At 39.6% G+C, this 20,610-nt stretch overlaps 1 protein-coding gene across 5 annotated transcripts in view; it reads right to left on the reverse strand.

Annotated features, from left to right (window-relative positions):
• Positions 1-20,610, reverse strand: part of esrrga (estrogen-related receptor gamma a) — a 128,852-nt gene that overhangs the window by 64,342 nt on the left and 43,900 nt on the right. The window contains exons 1-2 of one of the 5 annotated variants that reach the window (XM_078944079.1): positions 17,215-17,275; positions 8,587-8,655 (exon numbers count right to left, since the gene is read on the reverse strand). The exons of 3 other annotated variants lie outside the window; for them this stretch is intronic. The gene's annotated coding sequence lies outside the window, so the exon portion shown is untranslated. Of the gene's footprint in view, positions 1-8,586; positions 8,656-17,214; positions 17,276-20,610 lie in introns of those variants that run through there. One more of the 5 variants, XM_078944073.1, reaches the window with a different exon arrangement.

Below are 20,610 nucleotides of genomic sequence, written 5' to 3' on the forward strand. Positions count from 1 at the left end.
ACAAAGGCGCGAAGAGGAAGAAAGAGGGATGCAGGAGGGAGAGGAAAGAACAGAAAAAAGAGACAGGTGATGGAAAGGTTTACACCAAAAGAACCTGCTCTGCTTCTCATGCTTCTCCTCTTGTTTCCACTTTTGGCTCCGTGGCTTTTCGAGGGGTGCCACCAACTACAAACCCATAATGAGAATAAAAAAATGTGAAAAAAAATGCATGATGAATAAAGCTTTATCAGAGAGATTTGGGGCTGATAGGTGCATCGGTTCCCATTTTTGATCACGTTTCTTGTAGAAACCGTGCTCTTGCTTGAATGCAGAGCACCAAAGAGTGACCTAATGAAATTCAGGGAATTGTCGGATCAAAGGAAAGAGTGTAATATTTGACCTCCCAAACCTAAAATCAGATAAGGTGTCACAGAGCAAGCATGTGCAGACAGGCAGAGCACAGCAGAAGCCCATGACAGCCCAGGAGTAAAACACAAGATTATAGCAATTCCACAGCATTTGTCCTTTGTTGTGGAATGATTTGACCATGATTGAGACAAGGTTTTCCCTGCCGCTTGCTGTTTTGGTGAGCTCTGCATCATCTCCCCACCAGTATGTTTGCTGAGACGGATTCTCCAGGAGATTCTGCGCGGCTCTTCAGTCTGAGAGCGGGAGGCGGACAGCAAAGTAGAAAAGGGAACGCGACGAGAGGAGGAAGGAAAATTTAGAGCCCCACAGGGAGACTCAGATCTGCCTTGCCACAGTGGCACCTTCTTTCTCCTCTGTCTTTTTGAGGTTTTCCTCCTTTCCATTTTGGTATTTGAACACTCCTGCAACCCAGCACACAAGATAATGGGAAAGAGGGGAGTGTGCAGCGCACAAACAGAGAACTCAGAGGGGTGGAAAGGGGGATGCAGAGATGAAAGAGAGTGGCAGTGATTAGCAGCTTTGCAACAGAACAGATAATAAAATGTTTCCTGAAACTAATCTCTGCTTTGATGTGCAAGTCTGTGTGGATAAGTGTGTCTTTCCTTTTTTTTCTATTTCAAATAATCAACATTTTTTTATTATTATTCATTAAAAATGTTGGTATTTATAGGAGTTTAAAATCATTTTAAGTTTAAATGAAAGAAGTTCTTACTGTAAAATGAGTAAAATTACTTCTTCTCACGATAAAGCTCTATAGAGCTTGATGAAGACAGAAGTGGGCCTAGTTCATCATGGCGACTAAAATACTGTAAAGTCAGTTATAACTCTATTATGAGGTCCTATGGCCTGGAAAATTTGAAGCTCTGACACACTTTAGTTTGCAAGTTCCTGTTTTTATTTTTTGTTTCTATTTGTTGCTCCAGGAGCAACATGGAAGACAAAGTGCAACCCAGAAGACCACATGCACGCACGCACCACAAATCCAGGATGCTCTGCGTGTTGTGGACGCACACGCACGCAGAGTTATGATGCATCCAGAGGCTTATAAGCATCGACAAAGATGAGTGTGAATCAATGCTGCCGCCACAACTGGGCAAACAAATCCTTTACCGAAACCTCACACACACACATCTATCAGCTCCACTTCTGTGCCAGAACATCAAGACGTAGGAACGGAACTCTTTTACCTGATAAAACATGGCGTTAATTATTTCTTTGGAAATTGATTCACAAAACATTATAAATTAATAATGTAAACGAGAAGAATTCTTAATTTTCAGTTTTTAAAAAAGCTGTCTACTGCTTCGTTAGCAACAGACCACACCTTAACTCTGTTTAATTTGAATATTATTTTATGTTTTAAAACAAAACTTTCTGAAAACTGCTTTGGGACAAGAAGCAAGAAATAAAAAGCATTGTAGAAGATGTGTTTAAACACATGTTAATAAACAGGCAAAAAGGCCACACAAACATCTCCATTTCCAGATAAGACATTCAAAAATTGTGGTTAAAAGCTAAAATGTTCTTTATTTATTCTATTTTTTTTCTCTGTCTCCCAGCCTCCCCAAGACAACTAGTTGGTTGTGGGTCAGTATGTATGTTGACAGTGACCCCTTTAGGCCACTTCTATCTGTAACTGGTTAAACTATAATCCCTTATAATAGGAGAAGTCCTGAAAATCATATGAGGATTGACAAGTCTTCATCATGTTCAAGCATTTTAAGAAATAAAAATCCACACCATTATTAACACTTTTAAGTGACATGAGTCTAATAGGAAATGAGTTGGTCTGTCTTGTGTTCTAGAGGCCAGTTTGGGTGTGAATGCTGCATCGTCACTCTGCTGGGATGTCACTCCTCTATTATCTGTGATTGTGCGCATGAGTGTGCGTGGCTTGTGTGTTTTGACCCCGTCGTGGCAGCCCCGGTGACATCTATGGAAGAATTATCCATTGCAACTCTCACTCACATCAGTCACACCACTCGATAGGCGACCGCAGGTTCATTCAGAGCAATGCATGTGTGAGCGAACGAGAGTGTCTGCTGGTCAACACAATCTTTAACAAATTCACGAGGCGGCCACTTAGACAGCTGACCCATTGGCACGCGCTTTACACAACAGTCTCACACAATAGCTTCAGCAAACACAGCTTCATGCTGACTGACAAAAAAACACAGGCTTCCACTCATGTTTTTAAAGTTTCTTAAATCAGAATAAATGATGAGGGTTCATCATTTTCATATAACACAAACATTTTACTGATAAAAGAGAAACTGAAAAGGAAAACTGAGCTAAAAGCAAAAACATAATCACTTTTTTGAAACACAACTTTGCAAAACTCTCCATGGCTTGTGCAGCGGCACGGAGGGAAGGAGACACGACATAGGAAGATCGACTGACTGCACTTCATCGCATGCCAACAGAGGGAGCTGTGGACTCTGGTCAGTTTTCAGCCAGCTGCAGCACATGGACACAGGTTAAGTGTGCATGAGTGTTTTGATTTATTTAAAGTATGCTACATTTAACCATGAGATTTTTTTTGGGTGGGTGGGGGGGTAAATAAACTGTTAAACAAAACGTCCATTAAAGTGACCCACATAGTTGAGTTCTTTTGCCCAGCAGACACAGAAAACGGCTGTGCCAGCAAGTACTGAACTAAAAGAGAGCTTTAACCAAAACCACCTACCTGAATAAGCATAGATATGATTACTGCTGAACTCAAAACAAAAAAGATCCAAGAAATTTTAAACATATTAAAAAGTTGATCTGATCGAAGACAAAAAAGGAATGTTCTGACTGAAAAAGATGTGTGGATTAACAAAAAAAAAAGAATGGCTTTGCTCTTTAAAGTTAGCATTGGATCAATACAGCTTCAACCATTACATAGTTGCAGCTCTATCTTGTTCAAGTGTTGCAATAAAAGTTGCATCTCAACAGGTTTGAGCAGAATAAGCAAAACTAAAAGCATTTTATTAACCTGAAAAGTGTTTAAAGTGTATTTTTTCAGTCATGTTGGAATGGGAAATGTTTCTATTTGTCAAATGTGTTAGATTGTTTTTTATTCTCAGAAACTTTAATTTAATAGTAAAAGCAAAGACACAAATTTAAAGCCGTTTGAGTTCTCAAATAAAAGTACAACTAGGCTAATGCCAACACTCTGTGACTTAAAGGCACTGCATACATTTATTTAAAAACTGATCCAGAGGTTGCCTTTGTAATTTTGTGTGTGGTCAGATGTGCGTGTGTGCGCAGCACAGCACCTACTGGGAGAAAAAACAGTGATCAAGGCCAAGGAGAGAGCGCCAGCTGCTTGGAAAAGCTGCTGGGTTTAGGGGGCTTTCTGGAGCCTGTCACCAAAACTCTGTCCGGGTAACCTTTGGAGGAGGACACATAGAAGGTTACACACAGCACACATATGCACACGCAGGAAGCACACTAAATCTTAGGCCAACAACACTTCTGTTCCATTCCAGGACATATTGCTGCAGCAAAGTAAGCAGCTTTGTTTGGTGGTTTGCTCACACTTCCGGTAGAAGTGTTCTTGTACAGCTGCGTGAACATTTAGGGCAGGTTCATCCTTCACTAAAACAGAGAAATTAGATGGCCCTCCCAGAGCTGCATGAGTAGAGCAATGCAATTCATTTTCCAACATCCCCCATTTGGGGTTCTGTCAGCTGGTTCATGACACACCACCCAAGGTAGACCATTTTCTGTTTTTGTGCAAAAACATATTGATCTCACATTTGAATATATAGTTCATATGACAAAGCAGAACACAGTGGAAGCTGTGATCCAATGAAGATCACAATAACATCAACAAATGTTTCTCCTCCTCTGCCTCCAATAATGTGCATCTCTACCTCTTACATCAACTTTAAGGCTGCCATCTCTGCTACTGTTGCCATCCTGTTGCTTTATTAAATATTTTTTCTGTATTGTTGTTAGAATTAGCATGTATGATGTGAGCCCAGAGTTATGTACTTGAGTATCTCATTAAGGGTAACATTTCCTGACAAACTTTACAAATGTCTCTCTTCTTGCAGAGTACGTGGATACCTGTAAAAACAGAGCAGGCATGTGACAGCTCTGATATTCCACTGAAAGGTCAGAGCGATGGATGCATGAATGTGCGAGAGTATGAGGGGATTTGGAATGTTACTAACAAGAAAAAATGTACAAAGCGTAAAAGTAATGTCTGAACATATAATACAACATAAACCCTTCAAACAAAATCTCACCTCAGAAAGTTCTGAGATTGCTGTCAGGATCGGTGCAGGGTGCACCGATCATGACAGCAAACTAAGATGCTGACCCTGATTAGGAACATGCAAGACTAAAAAATGAATAAAACTGCTACAACTATGCAAAGTCTGATGTAGAGAAAAGACGGAAGAGTCAAAGAGACACCCACACAAGCACACATGCACATAGGTCATTTGTGGTCACCGTCTTGTCAGTGGTGAGACTGAAGGTTGGCTGGACCGCACCTCATCATATACTGAAAGGAGTGACCTCATCAAGAGGGGACAGGTGAAAGGGGATGGCTTTGAACTGGACTGAGGTGTAACCTCATCAAACGCGGACAGACAGGGTAGACATGATAGATGTCAGCATTGAATTTGTGTGTTGGTGTGTCTGTGCATGCGCATCACCCCCATTCAGTCAACGACTACATATTGTGTGGCTACGCAGACACACATACAGTATCTCCATCAAGGCCAGATTTCCACACTGAAGCAACTACATCAACCTAATGAAGTCATAAGGTAACATCTTGATTGTTGAGGGATGCTCTGTTATTGTGAGATTTTTCACTCACATTTGTTCACATCATCCAGTTATTAAACTTTGGTTTCCAATTAAAACTGAAGTTGTTCTGTTTTCTGAAACGTTTTACTTGTATTTGGTTAAATGATTTCATTTTTATTTTTTAGGTCATTTTTAAATAAAGTCTAGTTGAGTAGAGTTAGAACCCAAAAGTAAGAAATTTTTGAGATTTTTCAATATTTTTTCACTACTGCTGTATTTGTTAACTATGTCTTGACCTATCCAGGCCTCACATGTGCCAACTCACTGCTTTTGTCCTATTCTTGTTTTTCCTCATCCTCATAGTTTTGATATATGCCCAAGCATAATTTAGAACTGGTATGCAATTATACAGAGTGAGTTTTGCCTGCAGATGAAATTAGTAAGCCAGTGTCTGTGTTCTATAGGTATCTGTCTGCTTGTGTGTCTGGATAAAACAGTGTTTTGTATTGAAATAGGTGATTTCGAAGACGTGCGCTCCTGTAATTATGCCGCTCCCAAGTAGAACATGAATGAGGTTATTCCTCTGGGAAGAGTTGTCTCTCAACGCAGGCTCTTTGTTAACACAACACACACGTAATGCACATGTATACTCAGATACAAATTAATTCCTTCCCCCAAAAAGAACCCTTCTCAAACAGTTCAACACACAATTTATTCAAACTAAGGCACAAGCCGAGTGAATAACTCCACCAATAATAAAGATGGTAAGAGACGGTGTTCGTACAAACACAATGGGTGGAGTGGAGTTTTAAAAAAAGGATACAGAGAAGAGTGAAACAAGAAAGTGCAACAAGAAAAGGATTACCTGAAATAGAAATGCAGTTTTAAAGTGATATTTAAACATTTGGGCACAAGTTTAAGAGAAATTTGACTTTTTCCTGTGATTTTTTCTTGTTAAAATAAAACGCATATTTTAGTTTAAAGTTTTTGGAGGAACTCTTCACAATTGATGAGAGGGGCAGCATCAGGCTTAGCTCACTACAGACAATTTATGCATAAGCAACTTTTTAAGCATTTATGAGGTTCATATCAACAGACGATAAAAAAACAGCATTCGTTTGTTTTAATCTGTTTTTGTTATCTACTTTTATATTACTGTATCTGTTTTTGATTTTAATAATTTTCTATTATTAAATATATTTCATGGTACATTAAGGTAAGTCAAAAAATATTATCTTTGAAATATTTACATCAACTGTTTATAATTTGCCTTTATGTGGAAAATGAAACAACAGTTGCGATTTGTTCTTATTTTCTTTTTTTTAGTGTCTTAGGCACTGAACCTAGAAGTGGATTAATAAGGGCCCCTTGGCTGATTAATATACTGCTGACATTATTTCTCTGAACATTTGCTAAAATACTAAAATAGACGATTAATACATAAATCACATAGAACTGCTGAACTTAAAAGAACTGTGCTTGCTTTGCACTTGTTTTGAATTAGTGCACCCTCTAAAGATCTGCTTGCAATGAAAAAAAAAACTGTGAAATAAATTAATTTAAATGAAAGAGAAATTAAACTTGTGTGCTTGTTATATGTTATGAGTACTTAGATGTAAAAACATTAAAAAAATACTTATTTTATAACATTTCCCTAAATATAGTGCAGTTTTATTAAAACTCTACAAGTTTAACCGCTAACACGTTTAAACACACACACTGTTGGCAGCACCCTTATGCAAAATGCTGAAGCTCACATATGCATTAAATTGCAAAATACTTTTGAAGCTTTGGATAAGAGGGAAAAAAAGGGAGACGGTGTGACAAAGAGGTGAAAAAGAGTAGGTGGATGAAGATTTCCGGCGTGTTGTGTGATAAAAGACAGTCAGTATGAAATGAAAGGTGTAGAAGACTGTGGTGAGAGCAGCCATGTTGTTGGCTTTGAGACAGTAGCCGCAGTTACATGTGCAAAATATCTTGATCGGATCAAGGGTCGGATTAAAATTCAACCCTGTACATGGGCCCAGAAAAACTTTTTCCGATTAGAACAAACGTTCATGGGCATGCGCAGTAGTGTTGAAAATAACGTAAGCGGAAATGAGTCCCAATGTAAACAAACCGAGCGGCTACATACATATATTTCGCAGCTCTGTAATATACGAGATGATCTTCTAAACGTGCTTTTATTATTGTTATGGTTATTATGAAGCGCCTGTTCGCTCATCATTTTATTTTTAATCTGTGTGGTCAGTGCTTTTTTGTGGCAGAACGAAGCCGGAAGAAGGGTTAGGTGAAGGCTGACACGTACTAACAACAACAGGGTCCGGACGTCAGGGGGCACGAAGTGCTCCTTCCTGGTGCCCCCCTCGCGAGGGGTGTCGGAGAAGATAAGAAGGGAGAGGCAAGGAGCCCGCGGAGCAGCCGGTCGGTCCTGTTTGAGCTCTAAAGCTTTCTCTGGAGCGAAACATTCGTCTATGCATGACGTTAAACCAGAGCAGTAGTGACACACGATGGGAATGAACTGTTTACATGCACAACGATCGGATCAACAATCAAACTTTGATCCGAACGAGTCTGATCGGGGCAGACTATTCCGAACGGCGTGTTTACATGACGCATTTTTCTTCCGATCGGGCATTCTTTCCGATTACTTTTGTCTATGTAAACTCAGCTAGTGAGACAGATATTGGAGGCAGAACTGAAAGTAGCTAAAGACACTGGTTCTCTTTGGGGATGACCAGGATAGATAGGATCAGGAATGAATACAACCAAGGGACAGCCAGATTTAAGATGTTTCAGAGACAAATTTTGAACAGCAGATTGAGATGGTTTGGACAGAGAGGAGTAACAGTGATTATGTTGGTAAAATGATGCTGAGCTACCAGGAAGGATGCCTAGAACAAGATCAAAGAGAAGGTTCATGGACAACATGGGGAGTTAAAGGTGTCAGGGAGGACATGAGGGTAGTTGGTGTTAGTGAGGAGGATGTAAGATGCAATTAGAACGAGGTGGATGAATGTGGCGACGCCTAAAGGGAGCACCTAAGAGACAAAAAAGAAGGCGTATATACACAAAGCCTAGATTGCATGGTGAGCTACAAACATAGTCTGACTCTTTTTCCACCCTGTTTTGTTGGATTTTAAGCAGCTTCACTCACACTGATTTGCTGGTCTTAAAACAAATCACCTAAAGCAACAATATAGACAGATCCAATAGAAAAATCCAACAAAAAAAATTTGATTCCATCACACCAGACAGCCTCAACAATGCCATTATTAAGTTTGCTGCTAAAATCACTTCTGTTAGGTTCATTTTAAGATTATGTGGGTCTGTAGCTAGACAAATTGGAACATTAGACTTTCTGACATCGAGGCAACAAGTAGGTTGTAATTTACAACAATAGAAATGAAATAGGAATTCAATGCTTACTCATGAGTGGAGACTTTAAGAAGGTCTGTGACATTGGCTTCAAGGTGTTCACATTAAGAAAGACTTGAGCTGCAGAATAAACACAGAACATCTCTTTAAAAAGCTGACCAAAGGCAAACAGCTCAAAAAGGAAAAAAGATAGACTTGAAGCAGCTGAAACAAGTGGTGAAACGTTTGCTGAAGAGAAGAAAGTAAGTCCACAAAACTGTGACTTAACTTCACGATAACGTCGCCTGGATGAACGACATATTTATGGTTGTTTATCGTAGTGAGCATTACAAAAGGGAACAAAGGATAAGTATTATCAAAACGCTACGAGAAATACGCTACGACACAAATGTGTAGATACCTCTTTAACGTTCAGTGTTAAATTTTTAAACATTGATATGTTTAAACATCCAAGTTCCAATATTTAACACATAAAATATATATTTTTTGTGAATCCATTCTGCATGGCATCAACAAACCCTGAGGTCTGTGCATTTGGTAAATAAAATGTCACGAGAAAAAAAAAAGATGCAATTTACAGACCTCTGTAATTTCTTATCTTTATAGCAGACGTTTTTCTAATTTATTTTTGCTCAAATTTAATCCTTCTTTGTTTTGAAAATCTAAACAATCCTTCATTTTAAACAGACTTTTTCTTTGGGATAACTACACTGCCCATGTTTAAGTTGTTAACCTGACCAAATTTACAGCTATTTCTGGATTTTTTCTGTTTTATATAAAATTCACTGTGGTAATGTACAGAAAAGAAAATTAAAAAAATATCTCTCTGTCTAAATATTTATGGTCCTGACTGTATATATTGTAGACATTGATATTACAAACCCACATCTAGAAAAATGTCAAAAACATGTACAAAACTTTAAGCTCAAATGAAGCTATTTTGCCATGTACTCAATACATTTGGTTAGTTAAAATGAAAATAATTTGATTCTCTGTACAAGATACATGATTATACTGCACCCATAGAACAACACAGGCTACAGTAGTCCACGATGAAAGATACACAGACCATAAACACACTCCACTTCATCTGCGTCTGTGTCTAATGACGTGTGTGAGTAATTACTTTAAGCCCAATGTGTGCAGGCATTTAAGTGTCTCAGCCCATGTATGTTTTTATCTCGGATTTTGTCTGTCTGCTCTAGCAATGAGAATGTTTAATGGTGTGTGTGAAAATAATCACTTAATCGTCGCTTCCTCCATTTGAGAGAGAGTGCATGTGTGAGTGTGCCTCAGGGAGTGTGTGTGTGCGCCCCAGTGTAATGGTTTCCCTAAAAACTAAACTGAGAAAGGCAGGAATTAGCAGAAAGTTTTTAAAAAAAATTAGAAGAGGTAAAACAGTGCGAATGATTAGTGAAAGGGGGGTTAGAGAGGGATTTAAGTGGATGAAAAGAGAAAGAAAAAAAAGAGAAAAAATACTTAGAGAGAATATCTGCAGAAAGACACCCCTTCCCTTAATCTCCCTTGCTCTAATTCTCCAATATAACCCTTTCCTTCCAGTGTTGCTCTCCAAACCGTCGGCTTGTGAATTTATAGTTGGACCAATGATTGCTTCAGAGGCCATGATGGCTGTAAATTGCTTTGCCATTTGGTAAATGTTGGCAGTTAGAAGGTATACAAGTAATTATTTCTGCTTGTGCTGATTGAGACATAATTCCAAGACGAGGTCCTGGAAAAATGACAGCATTTCGAAACAACTCTGTTTTAATTTCCCACCATTCCTAATTAGAATCTGTATGAACATGGGGAGTTTTTTATGTGGTTTCCTCCAATGGGGCCAGAAATAATTAAACTGTCAAGAGGAAATAAATACGTATAAACAGGGCATAATTTTTACATTGCACAGCACCTTGTCAGGCCATGACTTTTTGTGAAGAAAAACAATGTGGGGAACAATACAGGGGCATAGAGGACGCAGACAGCACACAAACACACACATAGGCACACTTTGCAAAACCCAAACACGATCTGTAGATATAGATCTATACACAACTACTTCTTTAACTGAAGATCCAATCATTTTAGTCATCCATGCAGTCTCTGCCAAACTTTGATAAAACCTCTGTGCTAAATAGCTGAAGATAATTTTGATGAATGGAAAGTGTCAGTCTGTGAAAAAGACTTTGCATCTGGAAAATTAAATGTGAAAACATATTACCACAGTTTAACAAATCAAGACAATGTTTGGGCAAAACTGAAATTGTGGCAAACATTTTTTTTGAGCTAAATATGCTCCAGTTTAGAAAGGCAGTTTCTGCTTTGCAGTGATGTCATAATTATGTATTCCTTTTGTTTTTTAAACCAAAGAACATTTTAAATGTGACATTTGCATCCTACAAATACTTCTTCAGGACAAAAAACTTCACTCAGGTTTACCAACATCTTAAAAATCCATTATGATCATATTTTGGTCAATTGTAAAAGCGTTCCCAGTGGTCTTATTTATGTTTATGCCATTTTTAGCCAAAATCATAAAAACTGTCATTAGGACATAGTTTCTGCAGAACGGTAGTACTTTATTAGAAATTTGCCTCTTAAGTGTTGGCGCAGAGTGAGCCCATCCCATTTCCTATCATCCATCTGTTAAAACACTCTCCAGCTAGCTTACAGTCCATTACAACCTCAAGATAACATTAGCGGTGCAACAAAAATGGGGAGCAATATTGGAGCTATCCAGCCGTACAGTTTTGAGCCAGATGCCAGCTCAGAAGAGAAAAACAAAGATGTACATGATTCTATTTGTCTGCAAGCTAATCCATCCGAATGGACCAAACAGGGAGCTTGTGGCCCGCCATTTGTAGCACCTACGTCACAGCTACAAGCTTTTTCCAAAGGCATTTTAGTTTACTCCTGATTCACGATTTGAATAAAGCAGGGGTCGGGGACCTTTTTGGCAGAGAGAGCCATAAACATCACATATTTTTAAAAGTAATTTTGTGAGAGCCAATACAAGTGAATGTGTGCATTTTATGTAATTTTAACACTTTTAAAGTACAATAAATCTGTAGATTCTTTAATAATATTGTTATTGTAGCAGACTGAGTTGGACTGGGTGGCTGTCGGGTCGCGTTCTAAGTTCCGGAGTTCTTGGAACACATCAAGCTGAGATGCTGATTGGCCCTCAGTTCTGTCGCTCAGCCTGTCGTTGGGGGGTTTTGACCGATGGGGTTCAGCTATGGGCCGAAAAAGGGAAATAGGAGGGCTGATGCAGGAGCAGGGGTATATGAAATAGGGGGCAGCGCTCTCGGCCGAAGAGATTCAGGAGTTGCTCAATAAGTTGCACGGCGTTTGTTACGGCTTGCAGTAACCAGAATAAAGAGCCTTAAAAGAGGTTAAGTCTCTGTGCCTCAGTGTGGGAAAGGGCCGCTACATTATGCTGTTGCTAATAAATGATTATTTCTTACCATTAATGTGACTTCTGGTGCTGCATGGTGGTTTTGCTGATGGTCTAGTCTGGTGAGTGGTGGTGAGTTTAAGCTTCATGCAGGCGTTGAGACTTCCATCCGTTAAATGTGATCGTAGGTTGGTCTTAATGTTCTTTAGATGTGAGAAAGACTGCTTACATGCATACGTGGAGCCAAACATTATCAGTACAGCAATACTCACGCGCTGCAGTGTGGTATGTGACGGGCAGCGTGTTCTAATCAGTGAGCGTTTCACCTTGCTGCCTGCGCCCACTAGCCGTCCCCTTTTGCAAGACGGGAGGGCGCATCTGCCGGGACGGCGATTCACAGGTTTCAGGCCGTTACAGATTTGGGGTTTTGATGCGCAATACATTAGGCACTGAATTGATACCATACGTTACAAACTGGCATCGCATCGCGCCCTAGAAGGACTGGTCTAATGAAACCTTTTTTTTTTTTTTTTAAATAATTAAAGATTTGTCTGCGAGCCAGATGTGGCCATCAAAAGAGCCATATATGGCTCGCGAGCCATAGGTTCCCGGCCCCTGGAATAAAGAAATACTCCAAAACGCAGTTCTCAATTTAATTTTCTTTCTACACAGCCTCCATCATGAGAAGAATGCTACAAGAATATGCTAAAGCCAGCAAAAACACAATTTTCATTAGAGCGGATTTTTAAAATGTAACTTGATTGGGAAAGAATCTATTTGATTCAAGGTAAAATATTTCTGCACTGATGGTAGGTTTCAATTACCTGTAGCACAGAGTGCTTGGGATGGAACCTGATATCTCACTGCACAGACTGTTTTTGCTGAGTTATGTTTAAAAGCAGTAAATCTACAAATTCATGGAGAGTTATTGTTTGATGGTTAAAAAGTGAGTTACACAAAGTAAGTAGTAGTATTGTTTCTTAGGAAAAACTACACATAGTTGTCACTAAACTGGATTACAATTGTACCAGAACGCTGCCTTAAAGCAAGAGTTGGAAGAATTGTTTGACTTTCAGAATCACAGAGAGTGCACAATGATAAAAAGACCTAATACATGTTTTGAACTATGGTGATTCAGTTACAATCTGGTATCAGCCTGTGAAATCCAGCTTGTACCCACACACAGGTGTCCCAATCCAATCAGCACTTTGGTCTAAAACAATTTTTATATCAACTTTTCAACACCTCCGCTTTTGCTTAGTGTTGACATTCTTTTGATTACCATTAACACCTCAACCGTTCCTGCAATTAACGCAAGTCCAGCAGTTTCTATTGTGGAGAAAAACAGCTTTGTGCTGATATGCAATACTTATGTTAGCAAAGTGTTGCATAACGGTACAAAGCCAATTTGTCTGAGGCTCAGAATCAGCTGATTTACGTTTATTGTGTAAACAGCCAAAGATTTATGGACGGTTAAAAAGCATGTGTTATTTAGGTGTCTCTGGAGACATCACGGATGTTAAAGGATTAACTATTTAAAATGTTCTTTTTTTGCTTAGTGTGATATAGATATATATAAATGTTTTGTTTGCTCACCATTTGCTTTAAGGATCACCACCTTGAAGCTAATGCAACCAAAATGTAACACATAGAATCCACATGTAGAGTAAGGCAGGGGTGCTCCTTCCGTCAACCACGATCGACCGGTCGATCTTCAAGGACATGAGGTTTGATCGCAGGCCAGCAAAGATAAATAACAAAAGAAAAAAAATGTAAGTCTAAAAACTCCACCAGCCAATCCAAATCTTCACCGAGAAGTACTGGACGTGATTGACATGCAGAAAGGCCAAACGGACATCCTCTGAAACATACGTCACTGCACATGTGTGTTTAAATTCCCTAAGTGCAAATTCTGTCTGTCATCAGAAAGTCGCTTTCTGCCCCGAGGCACGTCAAGTCGCCGGCAGAAGACGACTCCGGACAACCGGAGTGTTTATTGAAGCCGCCCCGCGTGTGTCCTCCTGCTATTGCCTCTGCAGTTCTTGCCCGATAAATACGAGTTCATTAAGGAAGCAGTGTTTTCCGTGGCACGCACTTCGTACGGAGCCATCAGCGCTTTGGAAAAGCCATGCTCCCCGCATTGCTTGGTTTACAACAGAGCATGACATACGATAGTCGATGCTTGCTGTCTTTGTAATGAAATGTCTTATCTGTTAATACAAAAGTATTTTTCTGTAATCTTACTGTATATTACTGTAGTTTTTAATCATCAGTATATAAACTACAATGTTCAAATAAACATGTAACTAATGGTGGCACTGCCACATCCACCACAACGGCTTTCTTCTGTTCTTTATCCACCGCTACAATTTCTGGTCAGTTGGCCATTCCCATTCTATCGGTCTGGTTTTGGACGCCCCACAGGATCTTTGCCCTCTCATTCTCTACGACCTTCGGGGGTGTTTCCCATTTTGACCTTGGGGTTTCCAGCCCACATTCAGCACACATGTTCCTGTGTATTGTTCCAGCCACTTGATTGTGGCGCTCCATGTATGCTTTACCTGCCAGCATCTTACACCTTACAGTTATGTGCTGGATTGTTTCAGGCGCTTCTTTGCACAGCCTACACTTTGGGTCTTGTCTGGTGTGGTAGATCTGAGCCTCTATGGCTCTGGTGCTCACGGCTTGTGCCTGAGCGGCCAGGATGAGTGCTTCAATGCTGTCCTGTAGGCCAGCCCTTTCTAGCAATTTGTACGACTTCTTGATATCAGCCACTTCAGTTATGGTCCGGTGGTACATCCCCTGCAGGGGTTTGTCCTCCCATGAGGATCTGTCCTCCAGCACTGCATCCTCTTCTCTACATTGCCTGAAAATTTTGATTTTACACTAAAAATACATTTTTTTAAATTATTTTTTAGATGCTTTTGCTTACTTTTTAATTCATCCCAATTTGTGTGGTGTTTTAATTTTTAAAAGAGCTTAGATTTCTGCGTGACACTGCTTTTATTTATTTATATATTTTTCTGATGAGGGAAACCAAGGATGGACACAGCAAAACCATCATTCTAGTTTAAACCATTCAACTGCATGATTTCAGCACATTATAGAGGTGGGAGGAGCAAACTCAAGTCAAGTGCCCATCCCAACTGAAGCTTCATTAGCTGTGCAGTATCCCAAGTTCCTCTTTTCACTGATTGGTCAAACAGAGATGCGCTTTTAGAGAAGACGCATTCAGGTATACTTGTGAAAATAATCTGTGGCACTTCATTTATTATCATTCCAAAGAGATGCATTCCAAGAACTGTCAACGCAGGCATTAGCTATGTCTGAATTCCATTTCTACTCCCTTACTACTAAAATACTGTACTAAATGGCAAACGCACTATTTAGTGTACTAAGTAGGGAACAGTAAAGGAATTCAGACACAACCTATGTTTTACTATTACAATGAGAACTGTAGTATTTTGATTCATATGACTAAAAAAGGATAACTTTTTATTTAAAAGTTACAAATATTTAATGCAAATCACCATTGAATGTTGAACCACTGACCACTTGCGTTTGAGGAAGCAAAGACTGTCTCCTGTTTTGCCTACATCTCTCTATATGTAAATAAGTTTGTGTGTCATCCACTCCTTGAAAGAAAAACAATGAGTTGGGTATGAAGAGCAGTGTTTGGGAGAGACATCAGCATTTCAGTCAGTTCTGTTGAGGTGGAGTGAAAGAGAGTCAGAGAGAGAACCGTGAAAGTTGCATTGGGGAAGGACCCTTGCCATTATAGGGTATTCCAATGACTGACGAAAAGAATAAGGTGCTGTGTGGGTGTTTGTGTACGTGTCATTTCCCCATCTTCACCTGCTCCTGCACCCAGCATTGTGTGTACCACCTCTGTCACCTTTCCTCTAATCAGGAGTTTAAATCAATGACGTTGTCCAAAACTATAATTGCCACTCCTTAAACTGCTTCTCTCGCAGTATGCTTTCACCAAGAAACCACTCGGCAGCAGAAATGCTTCTTTGTGTGTCATTGTGTGTGTATGTGTTAGCTGGATTAAGAGTATTTTCTCATTACAGGAGTCTCTGAACGAGTAGAAAGTGCTTTTCACATTGTTTTACAGCATCCTGAAACCTTGCAGCTAAGCAGCATAATACCCTGTAGTCTCACGTTGATGCCTATGCTTACAATTTTGTTGCCACAAATTGCTCGTATGCTACACTTATTATACCTAATTGATTTGGGGATTTAGGAATACAACATTATAAAACAAAGTTTACACACATACACACAAACACACACAAACACTAAAATAACGTTAGAAAACTAATTTGTTCCAATTTAAAAAATTAAAAATATTAGTAAAATTGTTTACATTAAATCTACCTTACTGACATCCAAAATACGTTAACATTCATCCCAGATAAACATATTACTGTACACAAATACAGTGATTGTGACAGAGATTTTCTTTTTGTTTTAAGTCTTATAGTTTGGTTTTCCAAGTCCTTCTGGGGCGAAAGTCCTTTTTTTTTCTTCCAGTAAATTCTCTACATCAGTTTGACTGTGTCTTATTTTGTTGGTACTGTTCATGATACAGTATCAACTATTAATCAAACTGTGATCAAAGTGTTACCTAAACATGATAGTTTCTCAGGTGAAAATAAATGTATGACCTTTGGAAACTAATATTACATTAAAAAGGAGTCAGTTTGAAAACGAGGCTGGTCAATAACAAAATATTCTATGATATGATTATTACAATAGGAACAAAGCTTAAAGGACTTTGTGATTAATAAAACCAAAAAAAGCCTGATGTACAATAAGCTCACTGGAATTTTTATTTTATTATGAATGTATTTGTTGCACACTTGAAAAGATGACCAGGACAAATGTGGATTTTTTTAGAGTTAACCTTTAGTGAGCAGCTGGAACACAAACAGCACACAGTCAACTTCTGTCTCGTGTCTCATTAAACAGGCTCAGTAGACGCTGCTCTTCTGGCCTAGTTCTTTTACATTTATTTACAAAATCAAACATCAGTAATACCCATCTCATCCCCGTGTCATTATGGTGTTAACCACATTCTGCAGAACTTCAACTCCACCAATGCTAACTCGTTCATGTTCGCCCGTTAGCTTAGCTGCTAAGTGCTAGCAATCTCGGTCATAACGTTGCAAAGCCTCACGAACGAATAGCGACACAAACAATATAAATAACGGCCAACTTCCTATTTTCTCTTAGATCTGGTGGTTCATTTACTGTCTCTGTTTTACCATATTTCTACCTACCTGGAACACAAACAGCACACAGTCAACTTCTGTCTTGTGTCTCGTTAAACAGGCTCAGTAGACGCTGCTCTTCTGACCTGCTCCATGAAGGTAATCTCCCCCTTGTGGTGAGACAGCAGAATTGCTGTACCAGTAATCTAAGTGCTGTTCAATAAACATGAGCATCACTGATTTTACAAATAAAAGATAACTTACAGGAAAATATGGGGGAAAATATGGGGGGTATGTGACAAATTTGGAAACATTTATTCCTTACCCTTACATATTACTTAAAATCGGATATTGGCATTAAAATGCTGTAAAAAACTAACATTATTTCATGGATAATAGGCAATTACCGGTACCTACATGATGTGCGCAATGGAGTTGTCAAGCAGCATTTCGTGATAATTTTAGGATTTTTAGTTTGCATACATTTAAAACACTACTGTAGTAGGATACATTGAAACAACTGTCCTAAAAAACTGAAAACCACAAAGATATAACTGTATAGAAGCAAACAAGTTTACAAGAAAATTTAATTAAAAACAGATGGGGTTAAAACTTCAAACTTTTCTGACAGAATTCTGTTCTGAGTTATGTTGTGTTCACCTGAAGCACATCCGCCGGCCTCCACCTCTGTTTTGAAATGCAACAAATTTGCAAGCCTCTATGTAAAAAAACACACGTCCATTGAATATGCGTTGAAGTTAAACCAGGGTGAACTTTGACCAATCAGGGACTCTGATTTGATAGGGACATATGGATGCCGTCCCTTTCAATTCACGGAAAAGCCAACCATTTGAAAATTGTTCATGGAGGGAAAAAAATAATAATTTCGTCAGTCTTAATTTAGAAGAGAGCCGTGAGAGAAAATGTATTGAACTAGTTTAACGAGAATTGCTCCGCTTTGAAATTTCATCCAAAGCTCCAACTTTAGGTTGCAGACATGTTGCGACAGTCCAGTGTGGACATAATATACAAAACAAGGAAAAAAGAAACACATTAGTAACTTTTTAAATTGCTATTTGGGTTTTCTGTCCTTTTCTGTTTCCACTTAAACCAGCTTGGTGAGGTGAAAGCATTGCCACATTCATACACCACTACAAACACAATATGTACAGCCAAACAAACCAGTCAGCCCGATCAGACAGATTGATGAGTAAATACGTGGAAAAGCGGTAGCAAGAAAGGTTCTCTTATACTTTCTGCCCATTAAACAAGAAAGAGGGTTGGATTGGAAGTAAAAGACGGTGATGGAAAGAAAGCAAAGTGGAAAGAGAGATGGAAATAGAGATGGCAAGAGAGATTCCTGGTTAACAAGGTGTTGAGCACGACAAGCCCTGGGGAGTCCACGCTCCCTTACCCTCTAAGATTAGACACCTCTCTTTATGTCGATCTCGCTCCCTCTCTTGTTGCGACACAAGGGGAACAAGTCACTGTCACGGGGGTGGGGGGATGCCCCCTCCTCTTTGCCGGTCTGATATAAAATAGCTTGCTTTCTCCTTACATTATCACTTTAATTTCTACTCTACTAAATCCATCAACTCAATCTTGATGATAATTTTTGTTATTTTACCAAATTTATATTTTTCCACAAAACATTTTATCCTTTAGATTTGTTGAAATCTTAAAATTATTGGAATGGAACTGTAAGTCACCAAATATTTATTGGCTTATGGATGTTGCACTTTATACTTTGATGTAGTGTCAACCAAAAGGACCCAAATTGTTTTACCGTAAATTCCGGACTACAAAGCGCACCCAATTACAAGCCGCACACACCCATATTCACACATTTAACTACTTGTAAACATATACACGCCGCATCAGAGTACAAGCCGCATGTGGTAGGCAACATGGTGTACCTGAGAAATTACATCCTGACTCCCAGAATAAGAGTGATGCATTAGCACACTGTGGGAGGAGTCAGCCTTGCCTCAGGCTCATGCATATAACTATACCCTCATCTGCCAAACAGCATAGACCTCTATTCTGTTCACAAGTTCCTCAGTTATGGTTTTTTTATTTATTTTTTTATTTTAGTTTTTTTTTACTTATTGACAATCTAGGTATCATACATAAAATTACAAACAGTAACCATATAATCAACATTACATCCCTCAGTTATGATGAGGAAATTTACGACCGCGATTCCCCATTTCCCATGAGTCTTAGGGGCTAAAGGCGGGGCCAACGCCGGCCTTTCCACACTGTTGTACGTGTTTAAGAATGAGCAAGTATCAGCAGTGCATGGAGGGGTGAACGGGAAAAGCTCTCCTTCCGCTTGTGTCGCAGCAGCGTTATGGGAGTAACAGGGCTGGTTAAAAAAACACACCGGTAAAATAAAGCAGCGGCGACTGAAAAGCGCGCCTCAGCGCGATACCAGCGCCTCCCTTCACAACAAACACTGTTGCTCCGCGGACGCCTCTGCGCTCCGCGCTCGCCCCGCGCGCTCCCCTTCCTATCTTCTCCGACACCTCTGGCCAGGGCGGCTCCAGGGAGGAGCAAATCGTGTCTGTGCAGAGCAATCAGACTTAATACTGTAAGTTTTGTGGATGAGGGGCAGATGCGTTGTTACGTGTGGGAGCCATCAGACTGCCATCGGCCCCACAGCTCTATGTGAACGAGCAGCAGGACATGTCTCCAGCTCACACGGGGCTGTGAGCTTTTCAATGCAAAATTCCGCTCAGTCCTTAGAAACCGTTAAAACGATCACGTCGATTTGTGTTTCCAGTCGTGTCCCGACAAAATAAAGGCTGATGTTATTCCCACATATTTACGTGCAGCCAGCTGAGTCACTATGACTCAGAGGTAAATTCACTCCTGAGCATGCGCTGTTCTCTCCGTCACGCAGCTGATCGGCTTTTCCAAACCCGTTGGTGATGGTGGATTTTTTTACGCTGCTTTTAACGATTGCTTTTAACTTGAAAGTTTCATCATATTGTAGCAGCGATCACGTGCACGTTGGGTCTAATGGCACCAAAGGTTTCTGGGATGCGGCCGGGCATGCGTGTTTCGTTTTGTTGAACCATGACTGAAGTGTCTAAGACCTGAAGTCAGGTCTATGCTGTTTGGCCTTTTAGTGTGTTGAAAAACAAATGACTTGTGCTTGGTGTTAGATAAAAATTCAAACCATTCACTGAGTCCGAAAGTACGTACATGGCGGCCGCCAATTAAATCCATAAATTAGCCGCGTCACTAAATAAGCCGTAGGGCTGTAAACGCAGGAAAAAAGAAGCGGCTTATAATCCGGAAAGTACGGTAATTATATTTGTATGAACATCCTTTTGATCCATCTGGAACTGATCCTAGAACTAATCCAAGATAGATTACTTAGAAGTCCTTCTTCTATCATCTTCTAAAGCTCCCTTTTAATTTTAATTTTGTTCATTTTCTAATGATGTTTTCCCTCTC

This window comes from Oryzias latipes, chromosome 3 (genome assembly GCF_053564925.1).
Source record: "Oryzias latipes strain Hd-rR chromosome 3, Olatipes_Hd-rR_3.1".
Taxonomy (NCBI): Eukaryota; Metazoa; Chordata; class Actinopteri; order Beloniformes; family Adrianichthyidae; genus Oryzias; species Oryzias latipes.